Source organism: Sciurus vulgaris (genome assembly GCF_902686455.1).
Source record: "Sciurus vulgaris genome assembly, chromosome: 15".
Classification (NCBI taxonomy): Eukaryota; Metazoa; Chordata; class Mammalia; order Rodentia; family Sciuridae; genus Sciurus; species Sciurus vulgaris.
In genome coordinates, this window is record NC_136476.1 from 19,026,365 (window position 1) to 19,050,661 (window position 24,297).

General features: G+C 41.0%; 1 protein-coding gene across 2 annotated transcripts in view; it reads right to left on the minus strand.

Moving 5' to 3' along the window:
- Positions 1-23,930, minus strand: part of PIP5K1B (phosphatidylinositol-4-phosphate 5-kinase type 1 beta) — a 294,504-nt gene extending 270,574 nt beyond the window's left edge. For both annotated transcript variants that reach the window (XM_079112037.1, XM_079112038.1), the window contains exon 1: positions 23,495-23,930. The gene's annotated coding sequence lies outside the window, so the exon portion shown is untranslated. The remainder of the gene's footprint in view (positions 1-23,494) is intronic.
- Positions 23,931-24,297: the final 367 nt, after the last annotated feature.

Genomic DNA, 24,297 nt, shown 5'->3' on the forward strand with positions numbered 1-24,297 from the left:
CCATTGTAAGTTGAGGACCATCTGTGCATACTTTTAGATAATCTTGAATATCTCTATTAAACAAAGAGATCCATGTAATTCAAACAGTAATCAAGACTTTGAAATAAAGGGAATTCTTTCCAACAACATTTTATTTATTGAAATTCAAATGAAACCCTTCTTTCCTTAAGGAATTTATAATCCAAGAAGAAAAGTGAAGATACCTACAAATAACAGAAAATACACATTGAATGATGGTACTTTCCACTGAAATGTATAAGTAAAGTGGTGATCTTTTCCACCTCACTATTTATTCCAGTGTCATGGAAGGATTTCAGGAACTGCAAGCAAGAAAAACTACTTTGGGACTTGCTCACAGGAGCCCCATTGAATGGCGCTGTGGGGGAGGTGCAGGGATCCCTGGAAGACAAAGACCAGCTGGAAGGAGATGAAAGGTCATTCCTGTGGCTTCCTACACCTCCTTCCACCCATATTATAAAAGGGGTTGCAGTTGGCTTTTGATGACATGCTTCCTGAAATACAGTGGGAAAGAGGCAAGTTTCAAAAGCAAAGGACATAATTCTAACATTATATCACTTTTTAAAGCATGTCTTTCTTTAAAGCAATTTCACAGCCAGGGTTTGCCCTGTGCACCAGCCTGTCTTCAAATCTGGATAGAAAACTATCACACAATCTTAACCTAAAAGGCTCACTTTAGAACACTAAGGTTGGCTTTTACCCTCACAACAGTCATTCAGCCCTTTTGTCATCTTCTTTTAACTGCACAGTCTTGCCCTAATTAATCTGTGTGCTCATCCCCCCTAACCTATTATATATTTCCTTACAATAGATTGTTTTTGCAATTGCTTTCTCACCCTAGTCCCTTCCTCTAAATGTTTATTCTCTTTCACCCTAGGAACCTTATAAAAAGCTTTGCACATAAAAAGTGGAAGTATCATTTACTTAGTTCCTATCCATTATAAAGAACAATTTTAGGAGGAAAAGTTTATTAGGGGGCTCATATTTTCAGAGGTCTCATTTCATTCCAACTTCATTCCTCAGGGCCCAAGTTAAGGTAGAACATCATGGTGGAAGGGTGTGGTAGAGGAAAGCAGCAGGGAACATGGCACTCAGGAAGTAGGAAGAGAGTGAAGCAGAGAGAGTGGCCTTGTCCACTCAACAAGGACAAAATATATGCCCCAAAGGCACACCCTAGTGACCCACATCCTCCAGCCACACCTTACCTGCCTATAGTTACTACCAGTTAATCCCTGTCAGGGAATTAATTCACTGATTGGGTTAAGATTCTCATAACCCAATCATTTCACCTCTAAACCTACTTGCATTGTCTCATACATGAGCCTTTTGGGGGATACCTCATAACTAAACCATAACAGTAACCCTCTCAATAATTCACTGAAGTGGGTATCATTAGCCTCATATAAGATGCTGGGTTTTTTTCTGGGAAGATAAAGGGACTGGATCACCTCAGACCTGTCTAGTGTCTCAATGCAATGACAGCTTTGCTTCTTCCCACTTTCCCCACAAAACACACATGTAGACATCAATAATATCAGAATCATATCAGTGCTACAGACATTCACAAACTGATGTGAAATTGTAATATGATACCTTTTAATATGAAGAATTCTAGAATAGCCTCTAAGATCCTAAAGTTGTCCTCTATCATGGCATATGACCCTTGAAACTAAACTATTATATATAATGGAAGGGATCCATGGGCTGGTGCTAAAGGTAACTTTTGTTGACTATGGTATCTACAGAAGCCATACGTTTACTTGTTAATGATTAAAGGATCAGTAAGGTAGAATAGATTTCAACTGAGACTTCAAGGAATCTAGAAGACTATCTGGCCCCAACTCAGATGATCTTTTCTTGTGAAAAGAGGAGACACACATATGATACCACCACACGAAAAACTTCTACATTCAGAACAATCCTGGAATTCATTAATCCTTTTCCTGTTTTCATTCTGGTTGATTTGTATTTGAACTTAGCATAAATACAAAGGCTAACACCACCTGTTTTAAGGACCTAATGAATTCTTTGGAATTTATTGTTCCACTGCAATACAACCTGGTGTGATGAGGTCAAAGGTTTTATTTTCTCAACACAGCCCAATTCAAACTTCATTACAATGGCTTCCACTGGCTTACTGAAATTCTCTGCTTTTCTGGAATTTAGTTGTACATGACATCAAAGTATGCTAATGTTAAGAATGGAGAAATTTGCTTTATAGAGACAATTTTTTTTTCAAATGTTATAATTGGATATGGGCCATCATAATAGGTCTATAACTTTCTTTGAAGTAGTTTATTAATCCCCAAATAGATCTTATCTGCTGACATGGCTCACTTTTTGGGAATCGATGTTACTTCTGATAAATCTCAAAGGGCATATCTTCCACTATGCTTACCTGTACTGGAAGCAGAGTGGACCTTTCCTGGCACCCCAGTTCTCATCTGTGGACATCAGGTGCTTCAAATCATGTTGGCCTTGTGTGTCATTTTCTACATCGTATGATATCCTTTCATTAAGTGAATTATATTCTTCCTATCATCTTCACATGCAACAAAATGCACAATAAAAAGATAAGCAACATTTAATGTGCCTATGTACACTATGCTGTCTAGCCTTTATCACTACACTTAACTATACACATTTTTTCATCTATTTGTGTATATTTTCACTGATTTTACATAGACTTCTCCATAATATTATATCTGGAAATACTATTGTATTGTTATGAGCTATCATAGTGTAATCATTTTGCCAAATGTTAGATATTGGAGTTATTTTTAGCCTTTTGTTATTATAACTAACATTTGTCCTAAAAATATTTCATTTTTCCTTTGACCACCCTCTCCCCCGGACAACATCCCCACCCAAAAAGAGAAATTCCTGGATCAGAGGGTGTGTTCAGTCAGATGATTTTTGTTAAATATTGTTGGTACCCTTTAGGTAGTAGGTACTAATTTTATTTATTCATTTATTTGTTTAGCAGAACTGGGAATGAACCCAGGAATATACTGATGTGAATGATAATATTCATGTACTAATATGCAATTCTATCAATATGCAGCCATTTTAATTTATTTTTTAAACCTCAGTTACCTTGGTTGTATTTCTTTAATCACTATGAAGGACTACTTTTGCATGTGTTGGTTATTCTCATATGCAAAAATAATTTGTCCATTAATCCAAATAAAACCTAGTTGTTACATAATTATGTCATATAATCCAAATGCTAATTGTATGTATGTATAAATATAGATATTTTCTCTATTTCATTGCTCTTTTTAGAAAACTTAGCTTTTCTGGTTTGAACATAATTTTTGATATAATTGAACATGTTAAGAAATTATCTTCCTTCTATATTTTGCATAAGTAACTTAGACTAGAGTTTTTTTTTTGTTGTTGTTTGTTTGTTTGTTTGTTTTTGCGGTGCTGGGGATCAAACCCAGGATCTTGTGCATGCAAGGCAAGCACTCTACCAACTGAGCTATCTCCCCAGCCCTAGACTAGAGATTTTTAAATGTGCACAAAAAATAAACTCTTTGTGTTATCCAAATAACGATTCAGGATTTACTCTTATTCTTCAATAATCATTGATTAAAAAATATTTCCTTCAAGCAAATAGACCAACAAAGTTTTATAAGAAAACTATAAGAACATGAAGATATTTAGTAATTCTATTTATCCAAATATTTTAAATTCAAATTAACTCTTTAACTTTCTTTACCTCCCCATACGTCAGTACCCTACCATATCCTTGCAATTATTACTTTATAGTTAAGAAAGACCACTCTTTAGTGGTGGTTGAATGTATTAATGTCATTAAATGTAGGAAACAATCAGTAATTGTGCCACAAATTGTCATCTCTGTGTAGCTACAATTGAACTACGGCCCCAGCCAATAAACCACCTTCCAAGGTGGTACATGTTAGTATAACGAATGCCATCATTTTCACTTGCTCATAGAAGACCTGACTTCCCTAGTAGTTCATTCATTCCAACTTTTACTGAGTAGTGAAGTAATCTTGAAATACTGCCTCCTCATGAGATACAGGAAAGGAAGTTCTCATTGGATATCCTTTCCCTTTACTCAACCCTCTGATGACTTCTCATCACACTAAAAATAAAACCTAAAGTCACCATGTGGTTTATAAGGTGCTGCTTGTTTTGTCCTCAAGTACCCCTCCCTTACCTCACCTCTACCACCTCAGAATACACTGGCTTCCTTACAGTACCTCAAATGGGCCAAACAAACTGTCTCTCAACTTGCACACTTATGATTCCTTCTTTTCTCCATTTTTGCAGGGTTTTTTCTACACGTCATTTAGGTCTATGTTATGAATTGAATATCTGCATAGTCCCCAATTCATATGTGGGAATTCTTACCCCCAGTGTAATGGTGTTAGGAAGAGATCTTTGGGGGGGAATTCGGTCATGAAGATGGAGTCCTCGTGAATGGGATTAGTGACCTGATACAAGAGACGGAGAGCTTGCGTCCTCCCTCTCTGCCACTTGAGGATGCAATGAGAAAATGGCCATGTGCAAGACAGGAAGTGTGCTTTCACCAGACACTGTATCTATCAGCATCATGATCTAGGACTTCCCAGCTTTCATTGCTGGAAGCAGCAAAGGTGTTTAAGCCACTCGATCTATGAAATTGTGTTACAGCAACTGAAGGGACTCAGATAATCTTCATGTGCCACCTCTCCAGAGTGGAGGTCCCCAAACTTCCCTGTGGCATATTACATCAAATGTGGCATTATTCCTCCCTGTGGCATATTACATCAAATTATACATTTGTGTTTCTGTTTCATCAGTCTTTCCAACTAGAAAGGAGTAATCCTTGTACCTAGAACTGTGTTAACAGGCATTTGAATATCTGCTGAATTATGAATGAACTAAAAGTTAAATACTTCTTTAGGAGATGGCCTCTGAGAACAAATCAAACCATGCTGGGATGAAGGAGCACCCACTATACATACCAAAGGGTGTCACAGCCATTCTCCTCACATGATACATATATAATGACTTAGCTCAGGGCGTTGGCTCTGGAGATGAATCATCTGGTTTTGAAATGTGTCACCTCAAATAATGTACCTGATATGTTTGGTCCTTGGTTTTCTCATCTATAAAATGGTGATAACTATGCTAAGAGTTGCTGTGATCATTAAGCAAGTTAATGCACATTTATTATTTAGAAAGCACCTGGACTGTAGGAAGCATCCACGTCACGGTTAGACACTCATCAGCACTGTCATTTTAGGACCAACCTTCCTCCCTTCCATCTTTCCTTCATAGAGAGCTCTTGAATCACAGATTAACTCTTCATTTTTTCTTACTTCACAATTATCAGTTTCCACTCTTGTTAAGATTTTGATCTAGAATGTGACTCAAACTCTCCTGTGTTCAGGGATGGGGTTTTGAGAAGGTGATTAGATCATGAGGTTTCTAACCTCATCAGTAGACTAATCCATTGATGGTTGAATAGATTACTGGGAGGTGGAACCTAGTTGGAGGAAATAGGTTACCGAAGGTGTGCCCTGGAAGGGTCTATCTTCTCTCTTCCTCTCCTCCTCATCCTCCTCTCCTGATCCTACTCCCTTCCCCTTCCCTTCCTTCCTCCTCCATCTCCTCTTCTTCCTCCTCCTTTTTTCTCTCTCTCTCTTTCTCTCCCTCCCTCCCACTTTTCCTATCCCTGCCAATTCCATTTTTCCAAAGCAACTATTAGAATTTTCTGCTTTGACTTCTTGTTGATTGTTTTCATAACTCTTAATAAGATGCTTATATCTCTAGGTCTTGATTCACATCAGGGACTCTCTTCATACTACTCTGTCCTCCTCCCAGAGTTTAATATATTAAATAAATATATTAAATATATTAATATATTAAATATATTTAATATATTAAACTCTGATTTTTCTGATTTTTCTCCTCAGTGCCTTTGTAATTTTAAGTATTCAAGTCTTCATTTGTGTTTTGCCAGCTTTAGTTCTGAAGTAAACTGTGTTTACATGTAGAACAACATGATCATCTATGTAAAAATTCAATGCATGCTACAAAAAACTTACTAGAAATGAGTTTAACATCTAACAGAAAACTATAAGGGTGGTAAATAAACACATGAAAAAATGTTCAACATGATTAGCCATTAGAGAAACTCAATTTAAAACCACAATGAACCACAGCGATACATCTATCAGAATGTCTAACGTGAAAAAGATTGACTATGCAAAGTGTGGATGAAGATGTGTAGCAACCAGAACTTTCCTGTGCTGTCAGTGTGAATGCAAGATGGCACAACAACTCTGGAACTCCACCAACTTTAGCAATTATATCTCCCTTCCTCATCTCAGGAAATTAGGATATTAGCAGCTTTCCTCTCTGCTTCCACGTCCCACCTTCTGTCAGTTATATATTTCCTTTGTTGAGTAAATTTGCAATACAACCTTCAATCGGAACCAAATACTCAATGTTTGACACCAGGGAGAAAACCAAGAAACATCTCTGTTATGGTTATGTTTATGCCATTATACTCACTGCCAGACTAAATAAACAATCCAGATTTTGGTCACTTCTTATAGATTCAATGTCATGACCCCTGTGCTGATTGATGCTTTTAAACTCTGAGTTTCCCTCATTTTTAATCAGATGTTGCCCATGTTAGGAACTCCAGTCAGATACCTCTGTCATTTGCTATAGGTCATCAGACTATATTTCTATTACTAACTGAAGTTTTCATTAGGATTTAACAACTTAATTCAAATAACCTTAAAGCTTCCATAGGTGTTAAAAGTGCTTTCTGGGAGATTCTCATATTCCATCTCAATACCAGCACTAATTAAAACCTGGATTGTTTCTGCATGCAAGACATGGCATTAGGTACTCTGCAGGGTGTTGACACCCACAGACTGTACCAACTAAATGGAATGAACAATGAGTTTATTTAATAGTTGGAGCATCAAATCCTACTTTAGACCCTATTATACAAATTATTTGCTGGTCACCAGCTTTCTTTTTCTATACTAACTAACCATGAATTTTGCTTTCTTCGATAAACCTCCACATCTAAGACTGACCTCTGTTTTTGCCATTTTTAAAAATGTTTATCTGTTCTTATTTATTCATGACAGTAAAAATATATATATATAATATATGTATGTGTGTGTGTGTGTGTGTATCAACAACTTTATTGAGGTATGTTTGATATAAAAAAGCAGTAAGTATTTAATATATAAAACTTGATGAATTTGGGGGTAAACATACATCTGTGAAACTACCACCACAATGAATACCATAAACAAAGGCACAGCCCAAAAGTTTGTATGCATTCTGGAACAGAACATTAAACATCACAAGCATAACTATTATAGAAGGAAGTCTGCCCCTTCTTCTTTTTCTTCTTTTGTGAAACGGATTTTTTTTAATTAAAATAATTTTTTTTAGATTGGCCTCTTTTTAAAGATAAAAGCACACTGCTTTCCTCACCCATGCTGAGGGTGTATTTTAGTTAAGTGTCCCACTTGGTCTCCGGGGAAAGAAGAGGAATATTCTTTCTGGGGAACCCCTTGGCTGAGATCTCCTCAGATCTGGCTATGAAGGTGATTGGCCCGAGCATGACCTGTTTTGGTAATTCCTATAAAGTAAATTCTCTAAAGCGTGTGATACTTTTGTTCTAAGGACCTCAAAGGCCATCTTCCATCTGACCTCACAACGTGCCTTTGATGGAGGTCAGGAGCCCATGTATAGATGTTGATTCCACAGATGAGGAAAAGAAAAAGACACAAAAGAGGTCAAGTCACTTGAACAGAGGTCACCAAAGTGTCAGCACAGGGGCTGGATGAGTCAGAATCCCTGAATCTTGGACCAGAGTTCTCACTGCATCCAAATTCAACTTGTGCAAATAGATGCAAAATGTCATTTGAAAACATAGGAAGTTTGGCCCAATGAGACCAGGAGATAAACTGCTCCCAACAAGCTGTGGTTGGTAGAGGGGAGCTGTCAAAAGACATATTCTCTTCCTCTAGAGGTTAAAATAATGAAAAGGACAAATGATAAGAATTCTGAACTGGTTTTGTGGACTTTTTGATACTTCAATTTCTTTTTTACTGAGAAAGAAAACATTCAGCTATGAACACATGAGGCAGGCACTATCTGTTTAATTCAAGGTATATCAACTGATTAAAAACCCTTACAGAACCTGTGCTTTTCACCTTTTTTTTTTCATTGTTCCAAAGGGGAATAAAGAATAATCAATAACGAGCAGCAACAGCAGCAGCTGCAGCTAGTGTGTAGAGGGCATGGGGGCCGTTAGGTTGGGTGGGAACACTGAGTGGGCAAAGATGTGGTCCATGCTGTCAGGACACGAGTCTGTTTGGAGAGATAAGCTGAGAACAAGTGACAAGTGAGCCTCAAGGGAAGGCTCCGAGAGTCTCAAGAACAAGAATGCCAAGGACAACATGTGCTGGAGAAATTTCTGGGGAAGCTGGTGCGGCAATCAGAGAGGTCCAAAGAAGCCTTTTAGAACAATGGGATGTATGCGGCATCAGGAAAATCTGATTCCATTTCACTACGCAGAGAGAAAAATGGAAGATTCGTCAAGGAAAGAAAGAGAATGAATGAAGATATGCAGATATGAAATTGCAAATGAAGATCAGGGAATGATATTTTCTTCTATTACACAAGTTTTCTCGGGGAAGTCTTATTTAATCTCATGGTTTGAATAAGTGATGAGAGGTCAGGACACAGTCTCCATGCTCTCTACTTACATCCACACTCAAATGCAACTTCCTTCTAGACTCCACTTGATGTTCTTCTGCCTGTGTCTCAATCCTATCATTGCCTGGAGCACATGACCATAACCCAGGGAACGTCTCCCTCATGGACCACTTACCTCTCTGCCACACCCTACCTGGACATCCCACAGGCCTCTCAAATCCATGTCCAAAACAGGACTCATCATTACAGGCCCCCTGCATCTGCCACCATGTCTATGCTGCCTCTTCTCTGTATTCTCGACCAGTTCAACATCACTCCTCAATCTCTCCAACCTCTCAAGTCAAAAGCCAGAGATTCACCTTCCGATCATACAATTCCCTCAACATTCACATCTCAGTGAGTCACCAGATCCTAGGAATGATCTCCACTCAATCTGAAATCTGCTCACACTTCCCCATCCTCCCTACTCTAACTCAGGTCCTTGTCTCTCCTGTAATTAGCCTCCCGCCTCCTGTTTCTTTTGCTTCCACTTCAGTTCTCTAAACAATAACTCATGTGACTGATCTAAAATAAAATATGAGCTCATCACTTGTCCATGAATCTCTTCTCACTGTTGCCTGGTGGGCTGTAGAAGAGAAGTTTGGGCCACTTAGCACATAAGATGTGCATGGTAGGGCGCCAAAACACTTCTCCCGCCTATCTCCTTGCACTCACACCCACTCTGCCTGTTATCACATCATACAGCTCCAACGCACTAAGAAGAACTATAATTCCATGCCTTCTTATGTGCAAAGCCTGGTTCAGAGCAAGAGTCCAAAAAATGATGGCTGCTCTTACTACTTTACTACTACAGCTGTGACAATGACCCCACAATGATGATAAGCAATCGCCATGTGGGCCAGACTCTGGGTAAACCAAAGTTTTAGCACTTAAGACTTAGTAAGGCATCTCAGGATTTTTTTTTTTTTTTTTTTGGGTGCTGGGGATCGAATCCAGGGCCTTGTGCTTACAAGGCAAGCACTCTACCGACTGAGCTATCTCCCCAGCCCCTCAGGATTTTTTTTTTTAACATAGCAGTGACAAAATTATCATCTGGGGGAAGAGGTATTATAATTGATCAAAGTGGGATAGAGAGGGAGATGTGAAAACCATCTGGGAAGTTGCTACACTAGTCCAGGTAAGAGGTGTGAGTATATGAAATAGAGGTGAGAAAATTGGTAGCCACACAGTCACAAGGTTGAACAAAGTGAAAAGACTGCTAAAATTTCTTTAAAGTTTCGATGAGAGCCAGTATGATGAAAACTTAGAATTTTGAGAAGGGAAGTAGGCTGAGTTTTTTAAAGGCAACTGCACTGCTTGCCAGTATAGACTCTGTGATAAGGTAAGGGTTGGGGTGTCAAGAGCAGATGAGTGAGTGGCAAAGAAAGAGCGAGGCATGAGGCTACTCAGTTGTTCCAAATATTGCAGGCCAAAAAAGCAAGAGATGGAAAACAGACTACTGTTTGGCAACAAACAAGGCCACTCTTCAGGACAGGGTCTTGGAGCACTGATCAGGCTGGAAGTTGGGCTATTGAAGTGTTAAGTGTGTATTGGGGTCTGGAGCTAGAAATGTAAGGAAAAAACAGTTATTGCTTACAAATTCATTTCGATAGCTTAAGCAAGTTCATTGCAGGCCACCTTCATGTCGGATGCTATTCCAAGCCCTAGGGATATGGGAGTAGACAAGACAAAGTGAAAGTTTATGCTTCAGTGAGGCAGGCAGAGAAATGAAGAAACAAATACTGATGTAATGTGAGGGAGTGTTGATGATCATCCCTAAAGCTGCCAGGCACATGTGTAGGATACACAACACTCAGTTCCAGAAAGCTTCCACAAGTCTTCTGACATATGTGGAAATGACTATTCCTTGTGGAGAGTTTGCACAAAAGGAAATGATGCATCATGTTTACATTATAAACTGCCATGTAGGAGAGGGAGTTTCTGAGAAACCGCTAAGCTAAATAATGAAGCCCAACTGTACACAAATCTTACAAGTTGAATTTCCATTCTGCTTTCTATAAACAAACATAAACAAAAGTCTTGTTTCTCTCTTAACCCTTAGCAAGGGAGATTGATTTCCCATTTGCTCTACTTTCCATCAATCTTCTCCACTCTGTCTCAGCTATCTATGTCTTGGGAAAAACAATAAAAGGGCATCATTTAAAAATAGCCAGCCGAAGCATGACATAATTGTTTTTTTCATTTTTTTTAATATAATGAGTCCAAAAGCCTAAGAAGACTCTAGTTCACATCATTTCTTGAAAAATAAGTTAACGTTTCAGTGTTCACCTTACTTGCTTTATTGTAGATTTGCCAATCGAAGATGGAAATCAAGAAGATTTGGGGAATTTTTCTATGCAGTTTCTCCAAGGGAGACAGCCTGAAGTTTACTTCGGTGATCTATAATCTATAAAGCGACAACACATTGAAAATCAAACTGTCACCAACATAACTATCACTTACCACTATCACTAGGTGAACTAAAAAGTCTATGAAATCCTGCTTTAGACCATAAGGCAGTAAACTTACTATAAATATTTCACAAAAACAAAGAAAAAGGCAACTGCCTATCTCAGATTTAAAAGGTAGCACTTAATATATCTGAACAGCCTAAAAACAGAACATAAGGAAAATGTGCTCTGCGTTGGATGTTATGGTTTGGATATGAGGTGTGCTGAGAAGATCCCATGTGAATGCAGGAATAAATATTCAGAGGTGATATGATTAGATCACAAGAGCCATGACTTGATGACTCCATCCTACTTTGAGCAGGCAAACTGGGTGATACCTGTGCAGGAGGCCCTTCCTCTCTCTCTCTCTTTGTTTCTTGGCTGCCATTAGCTTTGTTCTGCCATGCCCTTCAGCCATGATGTCCTGCTCACCTCAGGCCCAGAGCTATGGAGTCAGCCCACTGTGGACTGAACCTCTGAAACTGAGCCAAAAATAAACTTTTCTCCCCTAAGTTGTTCCTGTCAGGCATTATGGTCAGAGCAATGAAAACCTAACACCTGGTCAATGAACTAAGTAAAGGAGAAAGAACCCAAGCTTGCTGGCTTTACAAATAAAACTCTTGAGGGCCTTCCTCAAAAACTCTTCCCACCCTTTATAAAATACTTTAATTAAAAAGAATAATGTGAGTCTTTAGTGCAACTACAATTCAGACAGTATGGTTACCATACGGTTCCTTTGATCACAACAGATTCTCAACATCAAATCATGAGTGAAGGGGCTCATTGCTAAAAGACACAGAAATAAAGCCCCTTGAAATCAATTTAGAAAAGGCAAGTAAGAATTTCCAAAATAGAAAAAAAAATTTCCCTGTCATTTGATATGGGGCAAAAAGCCTTGTATCTCTGAACAGACTTTAAATCATCAGACATGCTCTTTTCTGTACAATATTGTTAAAAAATCAGGGAAAGATGTAACAGTTTGGGGGAAATTTTCTATTCAAAAATACATGTTGGTACTTAAAGGAACACACAAATCTTTTCTAAATAGGAAATTTATTCTAGAAGTGAAACACCCTGCCCAAAGTGTCTGAGAAACCAGGTGTTAGTGCCCTGGTTGATCCCTTTTTATTTTGTGCTTGAGTGGCCAATTAAAACAAGCAGGCTTGACGTCTCGGTGAACTTCAGGCAGAAAGAAATAACATTTTCAAATTGTGCTTAACATTTTTAAGTTAGGTGTAACACTGTAAGAATTGCTAAAATAAATGGACCTAATCTTTAGGGCAAACATTATATATAAAAATATAGATGTATCCCCATTTATAGGTCGTGTTTCATTATTAAAGCATATCAGTCTTGTATAACAAACAGAATGGCTTTAAGGATCACTCTCCTCCACGTTCTGGCAGGTGTCTACTCTCCAAGTCTCACTAGGCTTTCTTGACAGAAATTAAAACTTTGTGGGAAGAGGCTGTAGGTAGTCATTAACCCACAATCCTTTGTGAATCTGTAGGAAGAGCACAGGATGTGGCATCCTGGCACAGGACGTGGAGCACAGCCCACTGGCAGCTTGGAGGGGACCATGGATCTACTCACGCTGCACATCTCAGAACCCGTTATTGGAGAATAAAATCCACTTAGTGGGTCATGATCGGTGACTGGAAGCAGATGGGGGGTGAGAGAGAACATATCAGAAAATAATAGAGCACATGTCAAGTAGTTTGGTTGAGCTTCATGAAACCTTTGTTTTGATTTTATTTATTATATGTGTCTACATATATACCAAGTTTTGACAAAGAATGTGTTTCTTACAGAGCACCTGTTGGGTCACAGATGAACTAACTGTATTTCCCCAAAATTCATGTTGAAATCCTAACCCCAATGTGCTGGCATTAGATGACGTGGCCTTTAGGCAGTGACTAGGTCATGACAGCAGAACCCTCAGGAGTGGAATCAGCATCCTTATAAAAGGGATCTTAGAACACCCTCCCTTCCCTTCTTCTCCCACGTGAGGATACAATGAGAAGTGGGCAGCTGGTAGCCCAGAAGGAGGCCATCACCAGAACCTGACCATGCTGGCAAGCTGATCTCAGACTTCCTCCAGAACTGTGAGAAATAAATTTGTTTTTAGTAAGCCACCCAATCTGTGGTAGTTGGTTGCAACAGTCTGAGCTAAGACAGGTTGGTATTTCACTTTTATTTACTGTTCAGGTATGACTGAGTAGCCGACAGAGCCACAAGCAGAGATTCAATGCAAGCTTCAGCCAGGCCAATTTATATTAATCGGTTTCTACATGATACTGCAATCCTGTCTGTTATTTCAATTCTAAAGACACCTAGGTCATCAGAGAAAGCTCCAACTCACCCTTCCTCAACAACTGCTTTGCTCTTAAGGAACTGGGTTATATTAACCTTCATATTTAGATTAAACATTATGTTTTAGAATGGGAACAATCAGGCAAACCTTTTTAAGTCGAGTTATGTGCTGTGGAATCCCCTCAAGCAGAAGCCACATGACTGTCCAAGGATGTGCAGAGTAAGTAAAAAGCAGTCCTTAAAGACAAAAGTTTTTTGAGGACAGCCTTCTTTGGATGACGCCTCTGTCTTCTTTTCTCTAAATAACACAGATTCCTATCTCTTTGCTTCGCTTGTGATGCTTTTAACAATTGTAATTTTTTTTAAGTGAGTAATCCATACATAAGGTTCAAAATTGAGAGGTTAAAAAATGGTCCATAATAAAAAGTCTCCCTCCATCCCTGTGCCCCTCACCCCAAGCCAATTCACCTCCCCAGAGGTAAACAAGGAACAAGGACAGCGGTATTGTGGGTGACCATCCAGAAATATTTTATATCAGAATTTGGGGGTAGCATTTTTTGGGAATAAGTACAGCTACCGTTGCAGAAAGGCTGATCGTGACAGCTCTGTGATTCAGTGGTGGTAAAGAAAGTCACAGAAAGTCCAGGGGCAGGATCAGCAATACAAGGTAGTTCATTTGTGATCTCTATGTTTCCTTTCTTCACTGAAAATTTACAAAAAGAGCTGGTGCTTGCCTGTAATCCCAGCAATTCAGGAGGCTGAGGCAGGAGAATCAGAGTTCAAAGCCAGCCTCAGCAAAAGCAAGGTGTTAAGTAACTCAGTGAAATCCTGTCCCTAAGTAAAATACAAAATAGGGCTGGGGATGTGGCTCAGTGCTTGAATGCCCCTGAGTTCAATCCCCAGTACCCTGTAAAAAAAATTAATAAAAAGGACTTGGGTGCAAGTACTGAAATTCATTGACTTATTTACTCAATGAAGTTTTATATGTGTGGGCACTATGCTAACTGCTAAGGATTCATTGGGGAAAGCAGCTCACAGATGAGGACTTTACCTTCCTGATACTTAGGACCACATGGGGGATACCAAATGAATCCTGCAATCACAGCACTGAACCTTTCCCAGAGATGGGACTGCTGGCCCTATCCTAGACTGGGGAGGTGGTGAAGAGCTCCTTCCAAAAGTAACCTTAGAACTGATATGATGCAAGGTCAGGTAAGGTAAAGAACTCCCCAGAGTGTGTCACACATGGGTTGCAGAGAGGTGCTCAGTGAGGGGCAGAGTGGTATACCTGAGCCTGGAGTGACAGGCAGGACCCAAGCCATGTGGGGTCCTGGAACTACATCAGTAATCTAGATCTTTATTTCAGACCTACTGGGAGGCACTGAATAGTATGAGGTAGATCCATGTAAATCTCTCTCACCAGACCAACCCCAACCTAGGAGAGGAGCTTTCCTCCACCTATTTCAACTGTTTTCTACTATGAGGAAGTACAAAGAGGAAGCACGGATTTCAAACCATGCTTTTTATCGATGCTGCCAACTATGCAAAACAAGCTAAGCCTTGTTCCCAAAGCTGCCAGGTTAAGCCCAGTCAAGGGGTCTCAGAGGTGGCCCCTTTTGGAAGAGGGTTGCATTTTATTCCCTGCCTGTGGTTGCTACACATCTCTGCTATAGTGGCCACAAATTTGATGCTGGCAGTGTAGTTAACCCTAGTGTACAACCAATGGTGGCTGGGGGCAATAGTTTTGGGTTCCTTGTTAAAATAAGTGAGTGTAACTCAGGAATTTCAGAGCACCCTAAAAACGGTATGTGGAGAAGGGTTGGGCAAGTTCCCAGAGCCACAGTGGAGTTTCCATCCTACACCTGTAAGAGCAGCTGACTATAGTTGTAAGCCTGGACCAGATTGCACTTCAGGGGATTCAAAGTATCAGGCTAGGTTGCTGTTTGGAAGAACAAGTGCTCAAAGGCTGTGCAGGAGTACAAACGGCCACCAATGCGGAGATCCCTGTGGACAGAATCTGACTATTGCATGAGGGCTCAGTTGGGCCCAGGAGGTAAAGCTCCAGTCAGCAGAGTATTGGGTCCCTCCAGTCATCTCAAGCATACGAGCTGCAGCATGAGTAATGGGTTAGAGGAAGGTCACAGTGGATGCAGACCAGTGAGGCTTTGGCTACCATCCACCAAAGATGAGAAGCTGAGCTAGAGGAATCTGCAGAAATGATGAGAAGCAGATGGATGAGAGCGATTCAGGAAGCAAGATCAATAGAAATTGGTGACAGATTAGATGTAAAGGATAAAAAAGGACAGAGCCAAGAAAAGCTCCCAAGTTTCTGCTTGCGCCACTTGGTGGCTAGTGCATCACAGAGCAGGGAATCCTTCAAGAGCACCAGAAAAGGAGATAAAAGATCAAGATTCTGGTCTTGGACATAAAGAATTTGAGGTGCTTTTGGAATCTCCAAGTGCAATGCCCATTATGCAATCCAGATTTGATGGGGAGAGACACAAAGAGAGAGACAGACAGACAGACACATCTAGGTTGGAGACATAAATTTTATATTCACTTATGATTCTCCTTTTTCACATTCTTATTCCAAAGTTCCATTTCGAGGCACTGGTACATAAGAGAAAAAAGAGTGTGGGCTTCAAAATTAGAAAATTTAGGACTAGAACCTTAGCATCATCCCTTACTGGCTCTGGGCTCATGAGCAAGTTGCTAACTGACTAGGTTTCCATTTCCCTGTCTATGGGGGAGGATGTAGCAGCCCACCTTGCAGGCACATGGGGAAAGTGAAAATAAAACAACTTGAGAAGAGCCTGGAATAGAGTAGATTCTCAGCCAAGTCAATTTCCTTAAAAGGACCACATTTGTGTTTTTTTGGTATACCCCTTAGCACCTGGCATTGTCTCAGTCAAAAGACTCATCAATGTCTAGTGTCTTGAACTAACTTGAAATACTCGGAGAATTGTCAGAAAAACCCGTTTTTCTCCCTAAACACAACCACTAGCTCTGAGAATCTTTCCTTCACCTGGGCATTTTACTGAAACAAAACCCAAACATACACCTTTCATGGGACTTACCCTCATCACCCACATTCCCTGAACCATCTCCCAATCCTGGGGTATCCACCTCCTGGCAGGGCCAGTGACTATCAGAAGCTTTTGTTATATACTATCTGAAGTCCTAGTCACCCAGTCCAGTCACAAGAAATTGTTTTCTTGTGATCTACATGGTTCTAAGAAAACCCAAGACTGGAAGAGAAAGAATTTTTTGTTTTCCCCCAGGTATTTCTGATAAGCAGGCAGATGGCATCCTCTTTGCACACCTTGAGATTCATCTGGGAATATGGAACACTCCAGAAGCCAACACTTAGAACAACAGGTTTAACATTTACTGCCAATATTGAGCATGTATTAGACTCACGTGGAGATCTGTTGACACTCAAGACTGCTGAACTTCATCCTCAGAGTTTCTGATTCAGCTGGCTTGGGGGAGGAGTAAGGGACTTTGCAGCTCTAACCAACTCCTAGGTGATGCTGACACTGTTGGTCCAAGGACCACACTTTGAGAACCACTGCCCTGGCTTCTCCCATGACATTGGACTATTGATATAGCTAAAGTTTAAAGAAAAACCAGCTGAGATTGGCAAACTTTACATAAGACATCACAGAATTTTCCTTGTTTATCATCCCATGATGTCTTCATTTGGAATCACATATATGTTTATGATATAGGCACATATAGAGCCCATTTTAATCATTTTGGAATGTTTGGGTTAATATTTGGTAATTTCTACTCTGTTTTCCACCATTCATCTTAGAGTACACGAAAGGAATGTGCTCTTTAAATAAAGACAGCATTTTGCTCATAATCAAGGCAAAATTTATTCACATAAACAAGTGTTTCCTCCTGCTGGAGGTCTGGGTCACCACCTAACATAGAGTGTTAGAATCACAAACATTTAAACTGTCTTCACAGCTGAATGAAGTAATCTTTAAGTAGTCCATTTTATCTTGGCAGGATGGATAGGACTTACTGTCTTTAAAATATTGACTGAGCACCTACTGTGTGCCAGTGACTAGTAAAACAGTGTTAAAGAGCCATGACCTCTGTCCTCAAAGAGCGTATAATCTGGGGTTAAGTGGGAGTATGGGCATAGGTCACAGAAAAAAAAAAGTGAACTACACAAACATGTAAGTAGTCATTGCAACAAGTGAAAAAATCTATGAGGAAGGTCCCCTCTAAGGTTAGAAGACTGGAGAAGACCTAGGAGGACATGATACTGATTAACAAAGAATCTTCAAGTTCATTCTTGTCCGTATTACCCTGAGCCAAACTCACTATTTCAGCCTCTCTCGGTGCTTTAAAAACATGTTTACTAGGTACTTGAAAGGAAAAATATAGACAAATTTTGTATTTAATTACTCTTTCAGCTAAATAAGAGAAGTAATTAAAATTATTCCTAGACAATTAGTTATAAAAAGTTAGATTCTATGAAATGCCTACTGTTAATAATTTTAAAAATGAAGGGTCAGGTGCCATGGTGCATGTCTGTACTCCCAGCAGCTTGGGAGGCTGAAGCAGAAGTATTGCAAATTCAAAGCCAGCCTAAGCAATTTAGCAAGACCCTGCCTCTACATAAAATATTAAAAAGGGCTAGGGATGTGGCTCTGTGGTTAAGTGCCCCTGGGTTCAATTCCCAGTACCAAAAATAAATAAATAAATAAAAAGAAGGACCCCTATAAAGTACTGGAACTAGTATCTTTCAGCCTGCCGAATATTTCTAAAATGGTTCAGAAAAGAATAAAATCATTAAAATAATTCAGGAACATCCCAAGATTCTGAAGAGTATTATTAATTGGGATAAATTACTTAGTGCACTTATTAAATTCTCACTATTTGTCAGACAGACATAGTGCTAAGTTCCAAGAATATAAATATAAATAAAACATTATGCTTAACCTTTCACACTGACAGACATTTGCCAAATACCTATGATGTTCTGACTATTCCCCCAAAGAGTCACAGTATTTCTTTTCATTTCTTAATCGCTGTTTTTGTTTCCTTTTTATTACCAAATGCTAAGACCATGTGATTTTGACTGTGAGCACAATTTTAAAAGGAAATGGGGGGAAAGTGTGTATTGAATGTCAAAACCCATCATGCAACATGTTCAATCCATTGCATTTCTTGTGCCAGTCTACGAAGCAAAGAAACACCTTCTTATGGCAGCTATAACTATACCCTTCTCCTCAGACTCCTTGCTCAGCATTACTCAGTGGAGAAGGCTGAGGTATCACATTTTTCCTTACAAAAGAGATGAACTTTCTATAGTTCTGCTTCTGAACTTTAGTTCCAGTTCAAGGCAATTATACTTCTTTGGATCCCAATCCTGGCCATTTCAGCCCTTGCCTGAACATCCCCTGAAAGACATGCAACCTATTGCTTTAGAGGAGGAGTGATACTAAATAATGCTTTGTATTTCATTGCAATTTCATAACTGACTTTATAAACAACATTAGGGAAAAATGAGTCTCAAGAACTCATTGTTCACCAATTGTGCGAACTCCCCCTAAACTACCTGCCCATTGTCTACTCAGTCCCACAAACAGTACAGAAGAAGGCTACATGGAGAAGACACACTTCCTGTGGTTGCTCATTCAAGTGTGGGCTTTAACTTCAAATAATAAGAGCAAGACACTGTTTGCTCAGGGAACAAGCCACCATGTCCCAACGATCACATTTCAAATCTTTCCAAAGTAACCTAATTTGGGAAGAATCCATGTGTTTTCCTGGATGAGCCTCTCCTTTGTACACTTCTGGTGAAACTATACACAAGAAGATACAATCAGGAAGAAAATCTACAAAACTAACCCTGTTCCCTGGGCCTCATCTTTTATTTTGAAAGGACTTGGCTGAAGAAAACTCTTTGACAATGGCAGCTAATTGTTTATGACAGAGTACTTAGAAAAATTTTCATCAATAAATTAAGCTTAAGGCTGATTTGTTAAAAAGAAGGAGAAAACCCTAAATGAAAACACATGCCAGGTTTCTTCCCTCCCAATTTCCTTGGCATTTAGAAGAAACACATCCTGCTCCATAGATAAGACCACAAATGAACAGCTGAGCTACATAATGTACAGTTCTAACCGGGCAGCTTCTAAAAAAATAAAAGGACTCCTTCCAGCTCCAGTGAGTGGACCTTATACAAAGAGAAAATGTTTCCACAACAAATACATTTAGGACTTGATGTTTTACAGAATAACTCTAAGGCTCTAGCCATAGGGGAAAAATCAGTTTTCCAGGATATTAAACGTTCTGACTCCCCATTTAACAGAAGTACAAGCAAAATGCAAATGCAAATTAAATGGATACATATTTATGACTTTACTGGCTGGATGACAGGGCCACCTTTCACTCCTGGCTTTATTTACCAGGAAGAGAAGCTTAGAAAACCAGCATACATTTATGTTTCTATTCAAACAATTCCCTCTCTTCAAGCACTGGCTGGAGCAAAGTATTAATTCTGAGTCTGCTGATATACATAAGCCAAGAGAATCACAGTGAATAGATGAGAATGGACATTTTCTCCTCAATGGTATTTAAATGGACAAGAAAATTTTAAAATATGAATACTAACCCATTTTAAAATATAATGATTCTCTAAATATTATTAGCCATCCACAGTTTTCTGCTAACCTCTATATTTCTACAAGTGAACAATGTACCTTTTTAGAGTTCCTGGCACAACTTTGAATATAAATCTCCTTAGGAATTCCACATTGATCCTGACTCCTCCCACTAACATCCCTGTGACCACCAGCAAGTCAGTTTATCTCCCTAAGTTTCCGTCCTCTTACCTATGAAAGATGTGTCTCTAAACTAGTAACTATTTAAATACTGTATCACAAGGGAACATACCTCAACTCCTTATATAAATGGAGTATCTGTTAATATTTCCCATCTATTGTATTCTTTATCATTCTTCCAAACAAAAACAAAACAAAAGAAAAACAAAAACAACCACCAAAAAAACCCACTTTTCTGTACAAAGGAAGAGGGGTGGGAAAAGAAGATGACTCTTAAAGGGAAGAGAAACTAGGTTGATTTCATTTATTAGGTTTCCCCTCTGAAACTACAAGCAAGTATCAGCATCTGCTGAAATTTATACAATACCATACATAAAAAAAAGAGCAGTTGGTACCTTTATCTCAAGGGATGCCCTTTCATAAAATGGCATAGTCAATTTCCCATTTTAGTCAGTTACACAATACTAAAAACCAAGAGGGGAGAGGCAAACAAAAGAACATGATATAGATGCATGAGTCTGCTGCATATGGGGAGAAAGGAAAACTCTTCTTTATGTTGTGGACTCAGGAAAGGGAACAATGGGCTCTTGTACCTGCTGGCTTCAGAAGACACACCTCCTGTACGTAAACTATTTTACATGCTGGAATTTACATGATGAGATGTTGTCTATGTTTTACAACATATATTTTCCTTATGAATGATTTCATTCACCTCCTTCATTTATTCAACAGAGCTATTTTGTGGGTACTTACTATATGCAAGTTCTAAAACTTAAAAGTGGGAGCTTCCTTCTGGAGTATTCAACCAACATGTACCTTAGAGCACATCAGTCCATCTACATTTTCAAGTCAAATAAGAATACTCAGCAACATAGATGCCAAGTTAAAGCACACCTCTATTTTTCTTTTCCACAATTAAACGGTATGTGGTGAAAGTAGGGAAGGGTCGATTGAAGGTGGAACAACTAGTTAAACCCCTTAGTTGATAGAGGGTAAAAAACTTTGATTCCCCTAAAAGAAATGATACCACTGGATTACAAATACATTGGTCAATGTTATAGAATCCTAAAACTAGAAAAAGAGACATAATTTAATATGAACCTTTCATACAGACCACACACACACACACACACACACACACACACACACACACACACAAAGGCAGAGAGACTTGAGACTTGGAGGTGATAGGATCTAAATGTGGTACTAGAGCTGGAACCCAGGTCAGCAGCTGGCAAGCTTAACTGTCTCTGGTGAACTACAGGACCCAGCATGTGTCTCATCATTATTATAAGTAGAACAAGGGGAAAAAATACAAAGCAATTCGTGAGGCATCACGAAAAGGAGTCCTTGCTGTAAACTCCACGAAATGCAGATGTAGCACCACAGAAAATTCCCACCATCTATCTAAACCTCAGTTTCTTCATTTGTAAAATGTGGACAGTAATTCACAGTGAGATTGTACAGACTACAAAAAAAGGCAGAAGTTATGACAGCAAACCCAGCTGTGACTCTAATACCAACCACTTGTTACCATGATAAATTCCTTAATTTGATTTTTCCTCCCATTTCTCCTGTAAACATCTGGTTAATAATCTTTGCCCTGTCTGCCTGGGAAATGGAATGTGAAAAGCATTTTAAAATTTCAAGACAGTGATGTGAATATAAGGCCTAATAATTAAATCCTTCCAGTCTTCTTAATTTGGACAAAAATGTAATGTGGTTTTATTATTCGGTTCTTTGCAGTTTTCCTTCCCAAGTAAGACAGGATCACTCATCAGGCTCAGAGGTAGTACCTTTCTCATCAATCCTTCTAAGCCTCTGCTCACATAAAGAAAGCCCATTATTTCCCTTGGCTGGGATGCTACAGGGCATTTGAGGCTCAATCTCCTGCTGCTTGGATGGGAAAGAGTTATTCCAGAGGTTCCTTTCAGCTGGGAATGCTCTGACAAGCTTCCATGAACACTATTTACTTCTTCGCATTAGAATCCTAATGAAACCAATCCTTTGACTTTTCTCCACTCCAACAACTAACTGCAAAACATTCCAGTCTCCCCACTGAACACAAGGGGCAAGTCCACCGATGGATGCACTTCTTTAGAGGGACAAAAGGGGTTCTCCAAACCAACGCTAGAAGTACTGATGTGGGGGCCACTTCTTCCTTGCACGAGATTAACACATTCTGTGTATCCCTCACCCCATCCGGTAAGGGTCAGTCACCTTAGAACTGGGGCACTGGGCAGGAGGAGAATGTCATCAAGTAGTAGTGGTAAGGGGTGTTGTTTTTGGTCTGCCACACTCTTCCTTTCAAACGCGTCAGAGTAACTAGTATTTCCTTATCCTTATTCGGGGCCCTGGTTTCAGTAGGTTAGATGAAAAATTCATCAACCTACCCAAACAACTTCTACGGAACAGGTTCCTATCCAACCATACTGGGCACCAGAGATGAGCAAGTTGGGGGCGGGGGTGATGAAATGACAACATGCTCATCTGCATAGATGAGAGATAAGCAGACATTTGTTGTCTTCTCTTCTGGCGACTACTGGCACCTGCATGGCAAATCAAACCCCGGGCACTCTCCCTCCTCATTGCCCCACACTCCCACGCCAGCCCCAGATGCTGAAGTGTCATGTTGACCGGCTGCGGGAGAGAGCTGGGAAGTTGGCTGCAGCATTTAGGCTGAAACCATACCGCACCTGTTCAATCCGGCTCCAGAGCCAGAAATGACCAGCACACCGACTCACAAGCCCCTCTTGAGATCCCAGGGCAGCCTAACAAGTTTGCTGCTGTTTGGTACCAAGGGAGAGTGGCGGAGAGACCTTTTCTTCAGCGGCCAAACTCTGCGGGTTCCCGAAAAAGGGGAGGGGGCTTCTGCTTAAATGAGCCCAGAGTGATTGCTGAATGTCACTGCGGCCTGGGGGACTCGGGTGGCCAGCTAGTGGGTACCGGCAGGGAGCGCGCAGCTGTGGTCCCCAAGGAACCAAGGTCCCGCTTCGGTGGCCACGGGCGCCCCCTCCACGTCGCCTTCAGCACAACGCGGACAGGCAAAGTGACAGGGTAGAGACCGTCAGGTCTCATCAGAAACACTGAGTCCCCGAGCGCTAGCCGCTCAGGAGAGTCTAGGGGGGAGGGGCCGGGGACGCGCAGGAAACTTACCTCACCCGGGTAGCCTTCGTGAGCTCTGCTGTTCAGACCAGTTGCGCCACAGCCTGCAAGTTATCAGGATGTTGTTGCTTCCCCCGGGCGAAGTGGGAGCGTCGCAGGCGAGAGGCGGGAGGGTCCGCGGGGCGGGGACCGGCAGGTGCCGGGCCAGAGCCGCGCGGCCAAACTCGCCCGGGACGCGCCTCGGCGGGGGCGCGCGGCTGCGAGTGTGCAATGCGCGCGCGCCGCGGCGAGTGTGTGTGTGAGTCTGTGTGTGTGCCCCCGCTTTCCCCTTCCTTCCCCCAGTCCTCCGGCCAGACAGAGCAGCTAGTGGCCACCAAGACCCAGCAGCTCAGAGCGGCTCCACGCCCGGGCGCAGCCTCAGCGAGGCGAGTTCGGGGACTGAGGCCGAGAAGCAGCAGCGCCCCCGCCCCCGGGATCGGGCGCGGGTCCTCGCTCAGTGCGCGCCGGAGTAGGAGCGAGGCGCAGAGAGAGCAGGCTGCGCGGCGGCTGCCGCGGCTCCGGGAGCCTGCAGGCCCCGCCCGCCGGCCGCCCAGGCTCTTCCCCTTTTCTCTCCACCCCCTTGCTCCATCCCCGCACGCCCTGCAGGGAAGCCAGACCGGTTTGCAGCAGTCACCGCGACGGGACTGTCCGCCGCAGTCGGACTGGGCTTCGGAGTCGGTGCGTAGGGACAAGGCGCCCTGTCCCGCTGCCGCATGCCCAGGACCAAGAGAAGAGGTGGGGCGGTCCCCGAGAATTGGTGGATTCCTCCAAGGCTGCAGGTCTAGGCTAGGGCTTCTCAGCGGTTCTCAAAGTCT